This window comes from Macrotis lagotis, chromosome X (assembly GCF_037893015.1).
Source record: "Macrotis lagotis isolate mMagLag1 chromosome X, bilby.v1.9.chrom.fasta, whole genome shotgun sequence".
Taxonomy (NCBI): domain Eukaryota; kingdom Metazoa; phylum Chordata; class Mammalia; order Peramelemorphia; family Peramelidae; genus Macrotis; species Macrotis lagotis.
This window is the reverse complement of record NC_133666.1, coordinates 606,612,060-606,628,890: the sequence shown is the minus strand read 5'-3', so window position 1 is coordinate 606,628,890 and position 16,831 is coordinate 606,612,060.

The window sequence follows — 16,831 nt, the reverse complement described above, 5'->3', positions numbered from 1 at the left end:
GAATAAAAACCAACCATATTTCCACATTAGCCATTGTGCAAAAATCAAATAAAATAAAAAGCAAGAAAAGTAAAGTGAAAAAATAATATTCAATCTTTACTCAAGAGTTCATCAGTTTCTCTCTCTGGGATTGGGTAATCTTTTTCATTCTAAGTCCATTGAAATTTTTATATTCATCACTGTATTGATCAGAACAGTCAAGTCTTTCACAGTCTATTATCTGCAATTACTATACAAAAAAAGGAATGTAAGTTCCTTGAGTAATTGTTTTTTCTTTTTAATTTCTCTCTGTATCCCTGCTATTTAGCATCATCTGTAGAACTTGACTAAGTGCTTAATGAATTCAAGTTTATTGATTGATAATATTGTAAGGTACATACACACCAAGACTGGAAGGCATTGAATCATGAACAGAAAAGTTTAAATTTAAACTTTAGGCAATAGAGAGTCTGTAGACTTGTTCATTCTCTCTCTCTCTCTCTCTCTCTCTCTCTCTCTCTCTCTCTCTCTCTGTATATATATATATATATACATATATATATGTATATATATATCTTATTCTTTAAACACATTGCTTATTAGTCTAGGAATTAATGAGGGCCTATAGAAAGTGACTTTAATATCAACTGATACAATGCTAAAATAATAAGAAAGAGTCAAGAATAATTTCAACTTAATTAAGACTAGATTCAGAGGGAAAAGATAAGTTAGAATTGGAGCAGGTGGATTTTAATTTAACACTGCCCCATTGGGATGGATATGTCCTGGCAGCCTTTGAACTCTTGACCTAGAGATCAGAACAGAATGTTTGTTGAAGTTAATGGGAAGAAATCACATAATCAGGTGGGAGGACAAAAAAGAGATAAAAGAGAGTCAAATTCAAATGCTTGGAAGTTAGAAAAAATATAAGGAACTATTGAAAGTGAAAGAGTCAATTGTAAATGGATATAAGGAGTTCACAATCTTTTGAGGGGGAGACAACTCACATAAAAACACTAAAATTTGGGAAGGGTATGCAAACAAGGGACATAGCGCAGTCCTACAAGCAGTGTGGAAAATCATCTGAGGAAGTGAAAGTTTCAGAGTTGATTTCATCTCAGAATGATAAATTTCTAAAGATCATGACATTCAGGACAGGAGTCAAGTGGAAAATGATGACAGGAATTTCCTGAGCTCTCCAGTGTTCTCTGTATCCTCTCTAATCAGAGGAAGGAAGGGGTCCCAAGAGCAGGGTTGTTGAGAAGCTGTGAGTTTCAAAACTATTTTCATCTTGCTAACTGCAGAAAAAGCACTGGAGAATATGAAGTCCAGGAAAATAGCCATGTGGGAAATGAAGTAGTTAAAGGAGAAAAGACTGGTTAAATATGGTGGGGGGGGGAAGAAAAGGAGGAGAATATGGTTCTTAGAAACTAACCTTTTCTATGATGAAGGTATAATTATTTCAACTGACACACAATGGCAGGGAATATTAAAGTGAGAATGTAGTGTCATAAAGAGGTGATGGAAGATAAGAACAGAAAAAGTATTTGGTCTATGTGAAATTTAAGGGTCTGAACAGTATGAAATTATAGGAGAGGTAGACAGTAGAAATCAATGTCATACTGAAAATATAATAAGCATCAAAGTGTATACAAAATACAAGGGTAAATTCAGTAACAAATAAGCAATAATTGGAAATGCTGTAGAACCTGAAACCAGTGACAAAGTTAATGTCAGGAGATTTAAAGGGATTGAAGGAATAGATGGGAGTAGAGCATAAGGTACCATCAGTAGAAAATGTATAAAATAGACACACATTCATCCATGCACACCAAAAACACACATACATATATGTTTGCTAACAATGATCAAAGTACTTTGCTAAACCTAGGGATGTGAACAGAAAATTAAGATAATCCCTGTTCTTAAGGAGCTCAGGTTGATAGAAAACATGTTGCATAATAAAAGATTTCATCTGACAGTGAAATAGAAAAGTACCCTAATCCTTAGGGTATAGCAACATTGCATAATTTGTGCATGCTTCACCAAGCTACTGACTCCTTTTTCATGATTGTCTTGTATCACTCTCATTTATCTTTCTAATTTTTCCTCTACCTCCATTTCTTGATTTTCAAAATCCTTTTTGAGCTCTTCCATGGCCTGAGACCAATTTATATTTTTTTGGGAGATTTTGGATGCAGGAGTTTTGACTTCGCATCTTCTTCTGAGAGTATGTATCTTCTGAGGGTATATTACTATAGAGACTTTATAGGATCAGATTTTTTTCTTCTGTTTCTTTGCTCATCTGTCCAGCCTGTGATTTGATTTTAACTCTTTGTAAGGTAGGGTTCTGCTTCCAGGGTGGAGGGTGTACTATCCTAAGTGTTGGGTTTTTTTTTTTGGTGGCTATTTTAAGAGATACTTCTTGGGACCTGCACATTTTTGGTTCTTCCAGGATAGTATGATGTAAGGATAGATTTTTACTCCTCTCCTGACCTATGTTCTGATCTGTGGGTGACAATAAGCACTTCTTTCTGCTCTGGATCTGTGAGAGGGTTCCTGCTCCCCTAAGGTAGCAAGCTCTGGTACACCCACTGCTCCTTCTCTTCCTGGGACTGAGACCCAGGACTGTGATCCAGGTCCAAATATGGGCAAAATAATTGAGTCCTGCCTCAGTCAAAGCAAAGGGACACCTGTAATCTCCATCTAACCCCTTACCATCTGTGTACTGAGAGCTCTACATAAGCAGTTGTTTCCATAGCTGATTCATTTTCTCCTAAGGACTGCTCTTGATCTGCTTAGACTGGGTCTACACTGCTGAGACCTGGGCTAGACTGTGAACCACTCTTACCCCAGTAGGAGAGACTTTTCCTACTATCCTTCCAAATTGTCCTTGACAGTTTCTGGACTGAGAGGTCTGGAAACAGCCACTGCTGTCACTGACCCAGGCACTCAAATGTCTGTTCCTGTTCTTCTTGAGTGAAACAGTTGTTTCACTCTATCATTTTGTAGGTTCTGCCATGGAATTTGTTTAGAGTTATTATTTAAGGATATTTGGAGGACTTGGGTCAGTCCCTGTCCTAACTCTGCCATCTTGACTCCACCCCCAGTATTGCATAATTTAAAATATAATTTCCAGTGGGGAAAAAAATTGCATCAGTTTCCTAATGTTGAACTATTTGACATTACTAAGGCTTTTTTGTGGCAAGTACTGATGGCTTATCTGTGTGTGCCGGTCTGTTACTCCCAATATTCTTGGCCTATATAGCCACTGTTAGCATTTTGTAAGTAGTTGGTTCTTAAGGTGTTAAGAAAGGTGAATCTCTTTTGGTTGTAAGGCCCAAGATCTGCTACTCAAAAACTCCTGGGTTTCTAGGTCCCAAATTTTTCTCTATTAGTGTCTGAGTGAAGTTGTTATCTGAGGAAATTGTTTAATGTCTCTGACAAATGTTCCCTCTTCTCTCTCCCTGAGATAACTAAGGGTTTCTGGATGTTTTAGCAAGGTTGGCTTACCTGCCCTATAGATAGCTATTGGTTAAGATGACTAGCCCCTTCTCTAGAAGATTCGCTTCCCCAAATGATGGCTGTGTGAATTAGGCTAAAAGCAAGACCAGTAATTTCAGGGTCATTCCATTCCCAAATTTCTTGGGTTCTGGGTACCAGGTTGTCTTCTTTGGGGTCTGAAAGGAGATGTTAGGTTAAGTGATCGGGGCTGGTGATTTGACTTGTCTGGTAGAGCTCACCTTCTATCTTTTTCTCAGGATGCATTATCTTTAATTAAGCTGCCTCCTCTATCTTATAGGTACTTCTTCTCTAACTAATGACTTCAGGGATTGGGTTGAAATCAAAGATAGGACCTTGATCCAAGTTTTAACAGAGAGATACAATTCAATGTTATATTACCCTGGAGTTCTACTGGCCATGGTTACAGTCAGTCAGCTTCCTGCTGAATTTGGGGGTGGGATTCAAGAAACCTTTTCTGTGATGAAGGTATAATTATTTCAACTAACACACAATGGCAGGGAATATTAAAGTGAGAATGTAGTGTCATGATAGGGACTCAGATTTCACCATTACATGGGGGGAAACTTTGTAAGAATTCAATGAATTGTACCACTTTGGGAATTAGGAGCTTCCCTTTACTGTAGTCTTCAATAAAGGCTTCAATCATTTCCCAGGGATGATGTCAAGAGAACTTCATGCTTAGATTTGACCCCATGATTTATGAGTTCTTTTCCAACTCTGAGATTCTGAGATCTGATAATTATTAGAAAGTCTATTCTCAAATTGAAGTAAAATTTACTTCCTTGTAATTTCCCCTCATGGGTCTCTTTGGAAGCTCAAGACCAAAGGAACCTGAATCTTATCTTCTATGGTACTGAAAATTATTGCTATTCCAGTTCCATAGTCTAAATGAGGTACCAGGTGTGAATGGAAGTCTGTGGCCACTAACATTCTTTCTGTCCTTTCTCCTTCCCAAAACTAAAACTAGAAGATTTTGTGCCACTATTATATATTGATAGTTAATAAAAAGTTTAAGGGCAAGTCAGTCCACCTGGCATCAGCAAATGGTTCTTTGGAACCTTAGTTTAAATAGATGAATCCTTTTATTAGTAACTTGGAAAACCCAGATAATATGTTTATTCAATATGCTTCATCAAATGCAAAGTGTGAACAGTTGGAAATAAATTCACCATATTTCTAATCAATTAGTATCAGCACCAAGGACATCAAAACCATTCATATACATATATACATATATATATATATATATGTATATGAGAAAAAAATTGTTGTAGATGCCTAAATGCCATTCTTTCCTAGCAAAAATATCAATGTATGTTAATCTTGGGACTTCTGGGTATGATATACATTTGAAGGGATGTTGTATTTTATAATTCATTCATTGTTCAATAAATATATATTAATCATTTAACCATGTACAGAACCCCATGTCAAATGATAAAAGAAATTTTAAAAATTGAGAAAAGGAACGATCCTTGAGAGGTAGCTTCATAGGGAGCTTGACATCATGGACAGAGTAAGGATTGTTCAAGTAACACCTCTGACATGCATTGATGTACCTAACCAGGTAAGTTACATTCCTTTATTCTAGGCAACTTTCTAGAGAATTCCATATACCACTGAATCACTGGTTCAATATCTGTCCCTGAGCCCACAGATGTTGGAGTCATTGAAATTAAAGCTTAAAGAGACCATAGTGGTCATCATTTCATATTAAAGAGGAGGAAAGAAAGATCTGAAGTTAATACATGTAGTGAGTAGCAGAATTAGGTTTCTACCCAGGTCCTTTGAGTTCAAAATCAGTTCTATTTTTAACTACATTACCATATCCTTCATAAAATTATGCAGAGAGAAGATAAAAAATTCTGACCCAGTGATAAAAGAAATGAAGCTCTGGATTTACATGGACTAGGGTTAATCTTGAAAGTTTTCATTCATATTCATTGATTTCACTCATTATCTAGTTCCCCTCTCGTTTCCCTCTAGTGAACACACTTTATGAATGTTAGAGTTTGAACAAATTGTTGTTTAATTTATTAGTCATGTCTGACTCTTCATGATCCCATTTCGGATTTTCTTGGCAAAAATACTTCACCAGATCATATTACAGATGAAAAAACTGAAGCAAATTAATGACTTAACTAGTAAGGGTCTGAGGTCAGAGTTGAACTCATGAAAATAAGTCTTTTTGAATCCAGGTGCAGTACTCTATTCATTGTATCAACTTAAGCTAGATCTCCACAAAATAGAAAAGGGCCCTAATTTCCATAAAAACCTAATTAGTATAACAAAGAATTCAATATTAGGCAATAATAACTGAGCCTGAAAAAATGATAATGGCTCCTATTTAAAAACCTAATCTATCAAAATACTACTCTTTACTTATCAGTGGTCCTGATCTTCCAAAGGAACCTAGAAAGTATGCTACTTGTAATATTACCCTGGGATGGATATTACCCTGGGATTGAATCTTCTCAGCCCCTGGAAGATGGAAGGATTCAGAATTACTAGAAAATAGATTCTTTTATCTAAACTACAACAATTCACATATTTCAAGACACTCGTGAAAGTAAAAGGTTGAGTTTGAAAGGACTGTGTAGACATTGTATGTCCTCCTCTTTTTTCTGTTCAGTTCCAGTCACAGGTCTATAGAAATAGAGCTCAAAACATAAGTAAAAGGCATCTATTCCAACCCCCTAATTTTATAACTGAGGAATCTGAGACTCAAAGATTTGAAATGATTTGGCGAGGATCATGCTGTAAGTGATTGGGTCTGGATTTAAACCTAGCATTTTCTCCACTATCCCACTCAGGAACTCCTCTAAATTTAGGATTGTTTGATCTAAGAACTTTCCTCCTCTATCTAGGAATATGTCTCTTAGTGACTGGTATTTCCTTACAGATCAATATTTGTATATTTACTCACTGGGGGACAATAGCAATATATTGATACTGACATCTGCTGCCATAGCTAGGTTGCTCACTTTGACTCCTCTCCTCAAAGGAAGCAATGGAGATCCCCATGTAAATTATTGCCCAGTATATGTTTTTTTTCTGGTACACATGATTTCTTCAAAATAGCTTCTATCTGTATAAGAAAGGGAGTAAGTCTCCTAGTTATTTAGGTTGGTAACCCCTGGCATCATCTTCATTTTTTTCTGTGATGCAAACTACAGTCAGTATTTCTTTTACTGAGAGTAGAGAGTAGGATCAGTAGTACACAAAGGCAAATAACTCTATTGGGTGAAACACAAAGAAGTCACATTGTGTATTGGATAAGAAAATTGAATTAATAGTCATGAAACCTTCGGTTTGAAGCCCACCTCTCATGCCTGTTTGTTGTATGACTATGGGAAAGTAATGATCTCTGTGAGCATCAGTTGCCATCTCTATATATTGCATAACTATATCTGTAGAGCCTATCTTACAGTTCTGTTGTAAAAAATAATCAGATGAAATTGCATATTTGAAATAATTTGCAAACTCTATTGCTAAACACATATAAGTCAGTATGCCTGAAAGAGGGGATTGTTGCTTCCAGAGGGGAATATATTATATGACCTTTGAGATCTGTTTGGGCTCTAAATCCTATTATCTTATGATTAAAGAAGATTTCTCCAAGCAAATAATCATAATCATAAACAAAACAATAAATAATTTTTATATAGTGCCTACTTTGTGTCAGGTATGCAAATATGATCTCAATTTGATCCTCACAGAAACCCTGGGGAGCTTTTATTACTATTGTACCCATTTTACAGAAGAGGAAACTGAAGCAAACAACAGGTAAGTGACCTGCATGGAATCACATAAAGTCTGAGACTGGATTTGAATTCGGCTCTTCCTGTTTCTAAGCCAGCATTTTATCTTTGAGTCACTTAGCTGCTTCTAATGAGATGATAAAAACCAGTTTCTGGGATCAAGCCACAAGGACAGACTATGACCACTTCAAGGCAAGAACTATTAAGCACTTCAATATTGAGCACTGACTAACAGTATAATGCATGATGCTAAGCTACTGGTCTAGATAAGATTAGATTGTCCTTCTTTGGTTCCAGGATTTAGGAATCTCCTGTGAGACCAAAACTATGGATGTAGATTTAGTGATATCAACGGTAAGAGAGAAATGAATATAGAGTCATTGGGCTAAAATAGGTCATTACAATATTGCCCTAAGGTTGGAAATACCTTTGCTACCTAATTTAATTGCCACATTTATGCCACATTAGGATGGCATAATCCATTTTGTGTCTGCTATTCTGTCTGATTTCAATAAGATGGATAAACTTGTTATTTCTAAACACATACCACCAAGTTACTAACTCAAGCCTTGGTTGACATCACCTTCCTCATCCTCCTCTTCCCTCTTATTGTAGTACTAGAGGACAGAGTACCAATGTTCTCCTAATGCCTTCTTTTATAAAGGGCAGAAACTAGACATTCAACTTACTCCACTTTATGTGTGCTGTTCTACTTGGTTTCAACTCCATAGGGAAAAATATTCCCTACACACCTCACCCTTTCCTCCCTCATTTTTGTGTTGTTTCCATCTTTATATTATAAACTCTTTGAGGGCAAGGACTATTTTTCATATTATTAATTGCATTAACAGTGATTAATGTAGTGACTGTTATAGTAGATGCTTAATAAAGGTTTAGTAGTTTGGATATACAACAGGAATAAAAAAAAGAAAGAGAATGAGAAGTTCTTATAATATGAAGATTTACATAGCACTTTAAGGTTTATAGAAAGTTTTTATCTATTTTATCTCATTTAATTCTCACAACAACACCATTACAATTTTATATGTGAAGAAAATGCAGTAGATTGAATTGCCCAGGGTCAAAACTAGCAAAATGTCTGAAGCTTGATTTGAACTCAGTCAGGTCTTTCTGACTCTAAAATCTAACATTCTGTCCTCTCTGCTATGAGATACATTGTATTGAAGAAGCATGACATGGGGGGGGAGACATTAATTCAACCTTATATCTAGTTTTGAGATCATGGTTAAATAACATAACCTATTATAAGGGTTTCAATTCCTTACTCTATAAAATGAGGAACTGGTTGAAGATCATCTCCAAGGTTCCAAGGTACCTTCCAGGTCTAAATCCTAGGGAGCAATTTTCTCACTTTGAGTTTTCATTATCATATGTAGCTAGGTCACTAATTGACTGCATGGTCTTGGGCAGGAAATTAAGTCTCTGTGGTCCTAAATTGTCATATCTGGAAAATGAATATATTGAACTAGAATTCAAAGTTCCTTCCAGTTCTAGTATTTTAAATTCTACACTCTAAGCAGGCCATTGTAGTGGGAAAAGTACTGGACATGGAGTCAAGAAATCTTGGTGAGATTCCACTTTTGAAATTTTGGACAAATTCTTTTATTTCTCTGAGTCTTAAATTATTTATCTGTAAAATAGAAATTTAAACAATTATATTATCTCACAATCTTAAATAAGTAGTGAAAAAGGCATGAACACTGATGTAGAATGATGAATTCAGAGATCTAGGAACCTATGGTCTCCTAGTGATCACCAACAATCTGCATCTCACTATGATAGGTCACTGGGCTCACATAAGTTAGTGAGAATGGTGCCTTTGCACATTCCCTGTAATCAGTCTTATATTCAAGTCATGACTTCATTCTCCTTATGTTATGGTCTTCTTCGATACTGAAATACAACTATCATCATCATCATCATCGGAACTCGTTCAACTTATACAGAGCAACAATTCATTCACAACTTAAATAGCGTTAGAGAGTTATCCATTTCCCTAATAGAATAAACATCTTGCTGATTGTTAAAGATTCATTACCAGTGAAAGCTGACACTTTAAATCGCATCTTCTCATGAGGCAAGTATTCTAACCACTATGCCTCCAATGTCCATATTCATCACAAGGCAAGTTATTTCAGTGGTGATGCTAGTGCTCCTGTTTATACTGATGTCATTCTAGCCTTTAGAAACCACTACTTCTGAAATTTTACTATATGTTACAACTAACATCCCTTCCAATTTTAACATTCAATGCTCTAATATTCTATACATGTATCTTTTCTGCTTAGAAAATTTTATCATTTCCATTAATCTCCTGCTATATTTTCTATTACACTAGATCACCATCCTACTTTTTACAGAAGATTAAAGAGAGTTGGTCTGTGGTGCCTTCCAAAAATTTTACTATTCCAATGCAACATGGTACAGTGATTTCCCACTTCATTGTTGCTAGATTTGAATTAAGGAGGCTCAAATCCTGAGCTATTATACATAGCATTAACTATATGACTGTGACAAATTGGGCCCCTATTTCCTTAGTTTTTAAATAAAGAGGTTGGATTAAATGGTTTCCTAATCCTTTTCCAACTCCAAATCTAGACGTTACCTACTGATTGCAAGGAGTCATCAATATGTTCAGAGACAATCCATTTCCTTATGTCATGGTCTAAAGAAGTTAGAGCTATCAGAAGTTTTTAAAAATTTCTATTTTTTTTAAAGATAATGGAACTGAAGAACAAAAGAGGGTATATGATTTGTACAAAGTCTTCCAGTGCTAGGAAGTTATCAATGAGAGATAGTTTCCTAAGTCATTTTTTCATATCTCCTGTAAGCTGAGGGTCTGCCTACCTGGAGTCTGATCTATTGCTCAGTGATTGGATTAGAACCCCTGATGCTTTCCTTCCTTCAAGAGGGTTTCTTTGACTTTTACTTTCCTGGTCAGCTACCGGATATCCAGTCAACTCAGCTCTTAAGATTTCCTCTGTTAGTTTATCTGCCATAACAGAGGTGAGCCCTGCCTCTCTTAGGACATAAAGCATTGGACTCATTTTGGAAATAAAGAGTATAAGGAATTAGTGATTTAAAATCATGGGGAAGTGGGGGGGTGGAGGTGAGAGGTATAACTATGAAGCTGAGTTTGAGTCATTTAGGCTAATAAAGTCTCTTAACTATCTACAGTGTTCAAAGGTGATTCACAGCCACTCTACTGGCTGGGACCATTAATGCTCTGTTTAAAATATCTGGGAGATGGATGACTATACTAAATACTTTACAGCATGAGATTTATGGGAAGGATTTAGTGGAATACTTCCTACTCCTATAAATCATGCTATGAATATTGATCTCGGTAGCCTCTACTTATCTAAAGGTTTTATGCAGCTTGTAAAAAAATGGAGGGGGAGGTAGTGAATCTATTTTGCAAAAGCTTTTTGGGGGTAGGGGGTAGGGGAAGGATCTTGTCAGATAAAACGAAGCTATAGCTTCACTGGAATATATGCAGTTCTAGTGTTTATATAGTGAGAGATGGCTTTATAACATGAAGTTGCTGCCTGGACCAAGTTATTGTATGCTATTCAAGTACTTAACTGCCTTAAATCAATAGAGGGGAAGACCAGAAAGGGTAGGGTGCAATAAGTCATCATTTTAATGTAATATAGATTATTCTGGGACTATTAAGCAAGTGGGGTGTCAGAAAAATGGCTCACTTTTTTCAGGGCTAAACAAAATCATCTATTTCAGAGGAGAAAAAAATCGATCTGCAGTGGTGACCTGCCTTGTAACTCCAATAGGAAAGTAAATGTGCTATTGAAATTACCCATTGAGAGTATATGGGCTACACCTTCTTATCCTGGTTACTCATTGTGGGGACATTGGTTTGCAGGAGAGCACTGAAGAAAGGAAATATAAAGAAATGTGATTGGATGTTATAACATTAATTATTATGCCCAATCTTTGAATTTCATCAAAATGACCACTTCTCATCCTCATAATAATGAGTGGGTAAAGACAAATAACTTGTCTAGATTAAAAAAAAAACAGAGAGAAAAGGTAGGTGAATTAACTTGCCTAAAGCAGAGAAAATTTCTGAGTAATATCAACAGTTATATGCATAGTAATATGTGACTAACTAGCCTTAACCCCAGAATTTTTTTAAATTGAAGAATTACAGGAAATATTCTATAAAAGTGAAATATTTGTAATAGTACAATAGGAGAACTTGCAGCTAGGAGGGAGAGCCTCCCATAAGGTGAGTCTGTTAAGAGATACTGTCCTTAAAATGTGTCTTGTTCTGTCTCCCATCCCTGACTGACTTTTATTGATTATGTAAATAAGATTGAAAAGGGGACTCTAGATGTACAGACCATCTCAAAGGTCACAAGAGTATAATTTACAAGCTATATCATATATTAACCAAAATTTACTAAATTCTCCTGCTAAATCAGGAAAAGCCATTCAGCCTTTGCTCTCAAGACCTTTTGGTCTTATGATTTATAAAGTTCACATAAACCTTAGATATCCATAGTAAAATCAGAAGATCAAATGTTGGTGATAACTTTGAGATGATGTGGCCATGTTAACTTTGCAGTTTTACTGACAGCTTTCATATTATTTGGATATGTCAATGAAATAAACCCAAGATGGCCCAGATAAGAGTTAGTCTCTTTCCCCCAGAAATTCCTATAAAAATGAGACTTCAAATTCCTTTCTTTCCCCCCTCCCTCCCAAGCACGCAAGTGCACACACACACACACACACACATATATTAATATATATATATATATATATATATATATATATATATATATATATATATATATCTTCATCTGGGTCCAGGGTTTCAGAGTGCTTCCAAATCAAATTTATGGTTACATAAATGATTGTCAGTGCATCTCCTGCTCTCCATACTCTTCCCCAAACTTCCTGCCTTACTTCACCATCCTCTTCCTGACTCAGTCATATCTGCCTCTATCTACTTTTTCACAATGTATCTTTGTACTTTCAGTGTCTATTTGTTCCTAAACCTGTTTAGCCTTATTAAAGTATGATTGCAGTCACACATCTCATGCTACCATAGTGATCTTTCTCAACAAGGACCTAAATAACTGGGTGTGCCTGTACCATTATATAATTTCACAAGTTATTTAGCAATTTAAATTTCTAGAATGATGAATTGCTATGGCATGCTACAGAATTTCATTTATTCATGTTTGTTTTTACTAAGGAAAACACTTTGGCCCTTAATGTAAATTAATATCTTGTAGAACTTTTCTTTAATTTTAAGGGAGATTTTAGTTGTGGCACAGGATAGTCATGGTAAAAAGATTTCAATCTAATCATGTGACTTTATGTCTCCTTTATCAAACGCATATTGATCTGGAACTGAAGGATCAATTTGGAGAGTGTGGTTGTTGTTCAGTCCTTCAGTAGTTCTTGACTCTATCTGAGCCCATGGACCATAACATGCCATACCTTTATATCCTCCTCTATCTTTCAAACTCTTTTCAACCTCATGTTCATTGTTTTCATGACAGCAACTATTCATTTCATCCCTTGCCATGACCTTTTCCTTTTGCCTTTAATCTTTCTCTACAACAAAGTCTTTTCCAATGAGTCGCATATTTTCATTATATGACCAAAGTATTTCAACTTCCAGTCTTTGAACTTTCAGTGAATAAGTTTGAATTAATTTCTCTAATTACTGACTGATTTCATCTCTTTGCTGTCCAAGGGACTCTCAAAAGTCTTCTCCAGCATCACAATTAGAAAGCATGAATTCTATGATGCTCAGCTTTCCTTGTGGTTCAACTCTCATAACTATATGTTGCTACTATAAAACAAAACTGAACTAAATAATACACAAAAAGAAATCAAAACAAAACATAGCTTCAGCTATGCAGAATTTTGTGGGCAAGATGATGTCTCTGCTTTTTAGTTTACTATGGAGATTTACCAAAACTATCCTTCCAAGGAACATTTATTTTAAGATTTATAGCTGCAGTCACTGTTTCCAGTGATATTTGAAGGCAAAAATATAAACTTTGACACTATATCCATTTCTCCTTTGTCTGATTTCCAGAAAGTGATGGGGCTAGTTGCAAAGACCTAAGATTTTCTTTTATGGTTTGTATGTTTGCTTTTCTAGTCATTTATCTATTTTGTTATTTATTTATGTTAAACTTTTACACTCTCTTCTTTCACCCTCATTATGACACTTTTTCATTCTCCATCACTTTCTGTCATTAGAGTGATGTCATCTGCATATCTGAAACTGTTGATACTTCTCCCAGGAACTTAATTCAGGAGTTAGTAAAATAATCTGATACTTTCATCTCTATGAGGACCACATTTGTTGTGATTCACATAATCCAGTCAATATTGGTAATTTGGTCTATTTTCTCTGCCTCTTTGAAAACCATTCTGCACTTCTGGTAATTATTGGTTAACATATTGCTGAAGCTTAGTTTGCAGAATCTTAAATATAATCTTGAAAGCATTTTACATGAATACAATTCTTCAGTAATTTTAACATTCTTTGTCATTTCTTTTGAATTGGAATATTAATTGATATTTTTCAATTCAGTGGTCACTGATAGGTTTTCCCAATTTATTGTATATTTAAGATCCCAAAAAAGATTAGTTGTAATTCTAACACCTCCACTAGCTGAATTATTTTCAATGCTTCTTAAGGCCCACTTGACTTAAGTTTCCACTATGTCTAACTCTAGATCAGTTACAATAAAATTGTAGTTTTTCATAATGTCAAGCTCTTTCTTGAATAATTCTTCATGTATTATTGCTACTTCTTTTTTAAATTTATTTTTTTAATTTTTATTGATGTTTTACTTTTCCAAATATATGATACGAAAGTATTTTTTAACATTTTTTAAACATTCATCTATATGCCTATATATGTATATATATATATATATATATATATATATATATATATATATTATATATATTTCTAAGTCACAAAATTTCCAACCCTCCTCCCCTTGGTGGCAAACAATCAGATTAATATTATGCATACACATTTGTGTTAAGCATGTTTAAAAGTTAGCCAATTTCAGTATGAGGAATTAGGATAAAGGGAAAGAAATATATGAGTTTTTAAGTCGATGTAGTATTTTGTTTTGTATTGTTCGGTTTTTCTTTCTCTGAATAGGGATAGCATTGTCCATGCCTGGTCTAATAGGGTTGTTCTAGCTCTCTGCACCGCTGAGAGCAGCAGCATACATCAGGATTGTTGTTAATTCTACTCCCTTCACTCTGCATCAGATCCTGCTTCTTACATGCTTCTCTAGAGTCTGACCCTTTATGGTTTCTTATAAAACAATAATAATCCATAGTATTCATGTATCATAACTTAGTTAAACATTACCCAGTTGATGGTCATCCCTTCAATTTCCAATTCTTTGCCACTACAAGACAAGCTACTATGAATATTTTGGAACATGTGGGACTTTTCCCATTTTTTGTGATTTCTTCTGGGTATAGACCAAGAATTGGAATGTCTGAATAAATGGATATGAACAATTATATTGCTCTTTGGGAACAGTTCCACATTGCTCTCCAGAAAGGTTGGATAAAGTCACAATTCCACCAGCAAAGCATCAATGTCCAAATCTTCCCACAACCTCTCCAACATTAATAATTTTTCCTTTTTCTCATTTTAACCAGTCTCATAGGTATGAAGTGATGCCTCACAGTTGTTTTAATTTGCATTTCTCTGATCAGTAATGATTTGGAGCATTTTTATATGATTGTATATAGCTTTAATTTCTTCATTTGAAAATTATCTATTCATATCCTCTGACCACTTATCAATTGAGGAATGACATGCAACCTTATATATTTGATGCAGTTTTTTATGTCTTTTAGAAATTGGAAATTTATAAGAACTCCTGGTTGGGGAGGTTGCTTCCCAGCTTTCTGCTTTCCTTCTAATTTTGGCAGCATCTATTTTATTAGTGCAAAAACTTTTCAATTTAATATAGTCAAAATCATTCATTTTGTTGTTTATAATGTATTCTACTTCTTGTTTGGTCACAAATTTGTCCTTTTCATAGATCTTATAAAGTATTTCTTGGTCTCTTAATTTATGTATGGTGTCACCCTTTATGTTTACATCCTGTATCCAGGTTTACCTTACTTTGGTATAGGGTGAGATGTGGGTCTATGTCTAGTTTTTGCCATACTGTTTTCCAGTTTTCTCAACAATTTTTGTCAGATAGTGAGTTATCCTAGAAGCTAATGTCTTTGGGTTTGTTAAACAGTACATTACTATAGTCATTTAATGCTGTTTCTTTTGAACCTATCCTGATCCACTGATCCATTACTCTATTTCTTAAACAGTGCCAGGCAATTTTGATGACTTCCACATTATAGTATAGTTTTAGATATGATAAAGTTAGGCTATTTTCCTTTACATTTTTTTTTCATCAGTTCCCTTTCTATTCTTGCCCTTTTGTTGCTCCAGATGAATTTTGGTACTATTTTTTTCTAGCTCATAGTTATTTGGTAGTTTACTAGGTATGGCCCTGATTAAGTAATTTAATTTGGGTAGAATAGTAATTTTTATTATATTAGCTGGACCTAACTATGAAAAATTGACATATTTTCCAGTTATTTAGATCTGACTTTATTTGGATGAGAAATGTTTTATAATTGTGTTAATGCAGTTTGGGGGTTTGTCTTTGGAGGTAGACTCCCAAGTATTTAATGTTGTCTATAGTTACTTTAAATTGAGTTTCTCTTTCTATCTCTTGCTCCTAGAATTTTTTTTGTCATATATAGAAATGCTGATGATTTGTGTGGGTTTATTTTATATACTGCTATTTTTCAGAATTTATTAATTGTTTCAAGAAGTTTTTTAGATTATTTACTTGACTTCTCTAAGTATACTATCATATCATCTGCAAACAGCGAAAGCTTTGCTTTCTCAATGTCAATTCTGATTCCTTCAATTTCCTTTTCTTCTCTTATTGCTAGAGCTTATTGCTACTTCTTAATATCTTCTGTTTCTGTGAAATCTCTACCATTTTTAAAATTTTATCATGCTCATTTTTGCATGATATCCCTTGATATCTCTAATTTCCTTGAAGAAATCTTTTGTCTTTCCCATTCTATTTTTAGCATTGCTCATTTAAGAAAATCTTCATTATCTCTCCTTCCTATTCTTTGGAATTTGACAATCAGTGGAATATATGGTCCCATTTCTCCTTTACTTTTTACTTCCCTTCTTTCTTCAACTATTTGTAAATCCTCATCAGACAGCTATTTTGAGTTCTTGCTCTTTTTTCTTAGGAATAGTTTTATTTTTGCCTCCTATAAATATTGTGAACTTCTGTCCATAATTTTCCATCTATCCAAACTACCTGATCTAATCCCTTAAATCAATTCATCACTGCCACTTAATGTTCTTGAGGGACTGTATTTGTCATTATTTAGGTAATTTAGATCTTATGATTTGAAATTTCCATTAAGAAACTCTTGATTTGGGCTACAGACAGCTTCCAGTCTTGTTTTAACTGACTGTACAAATC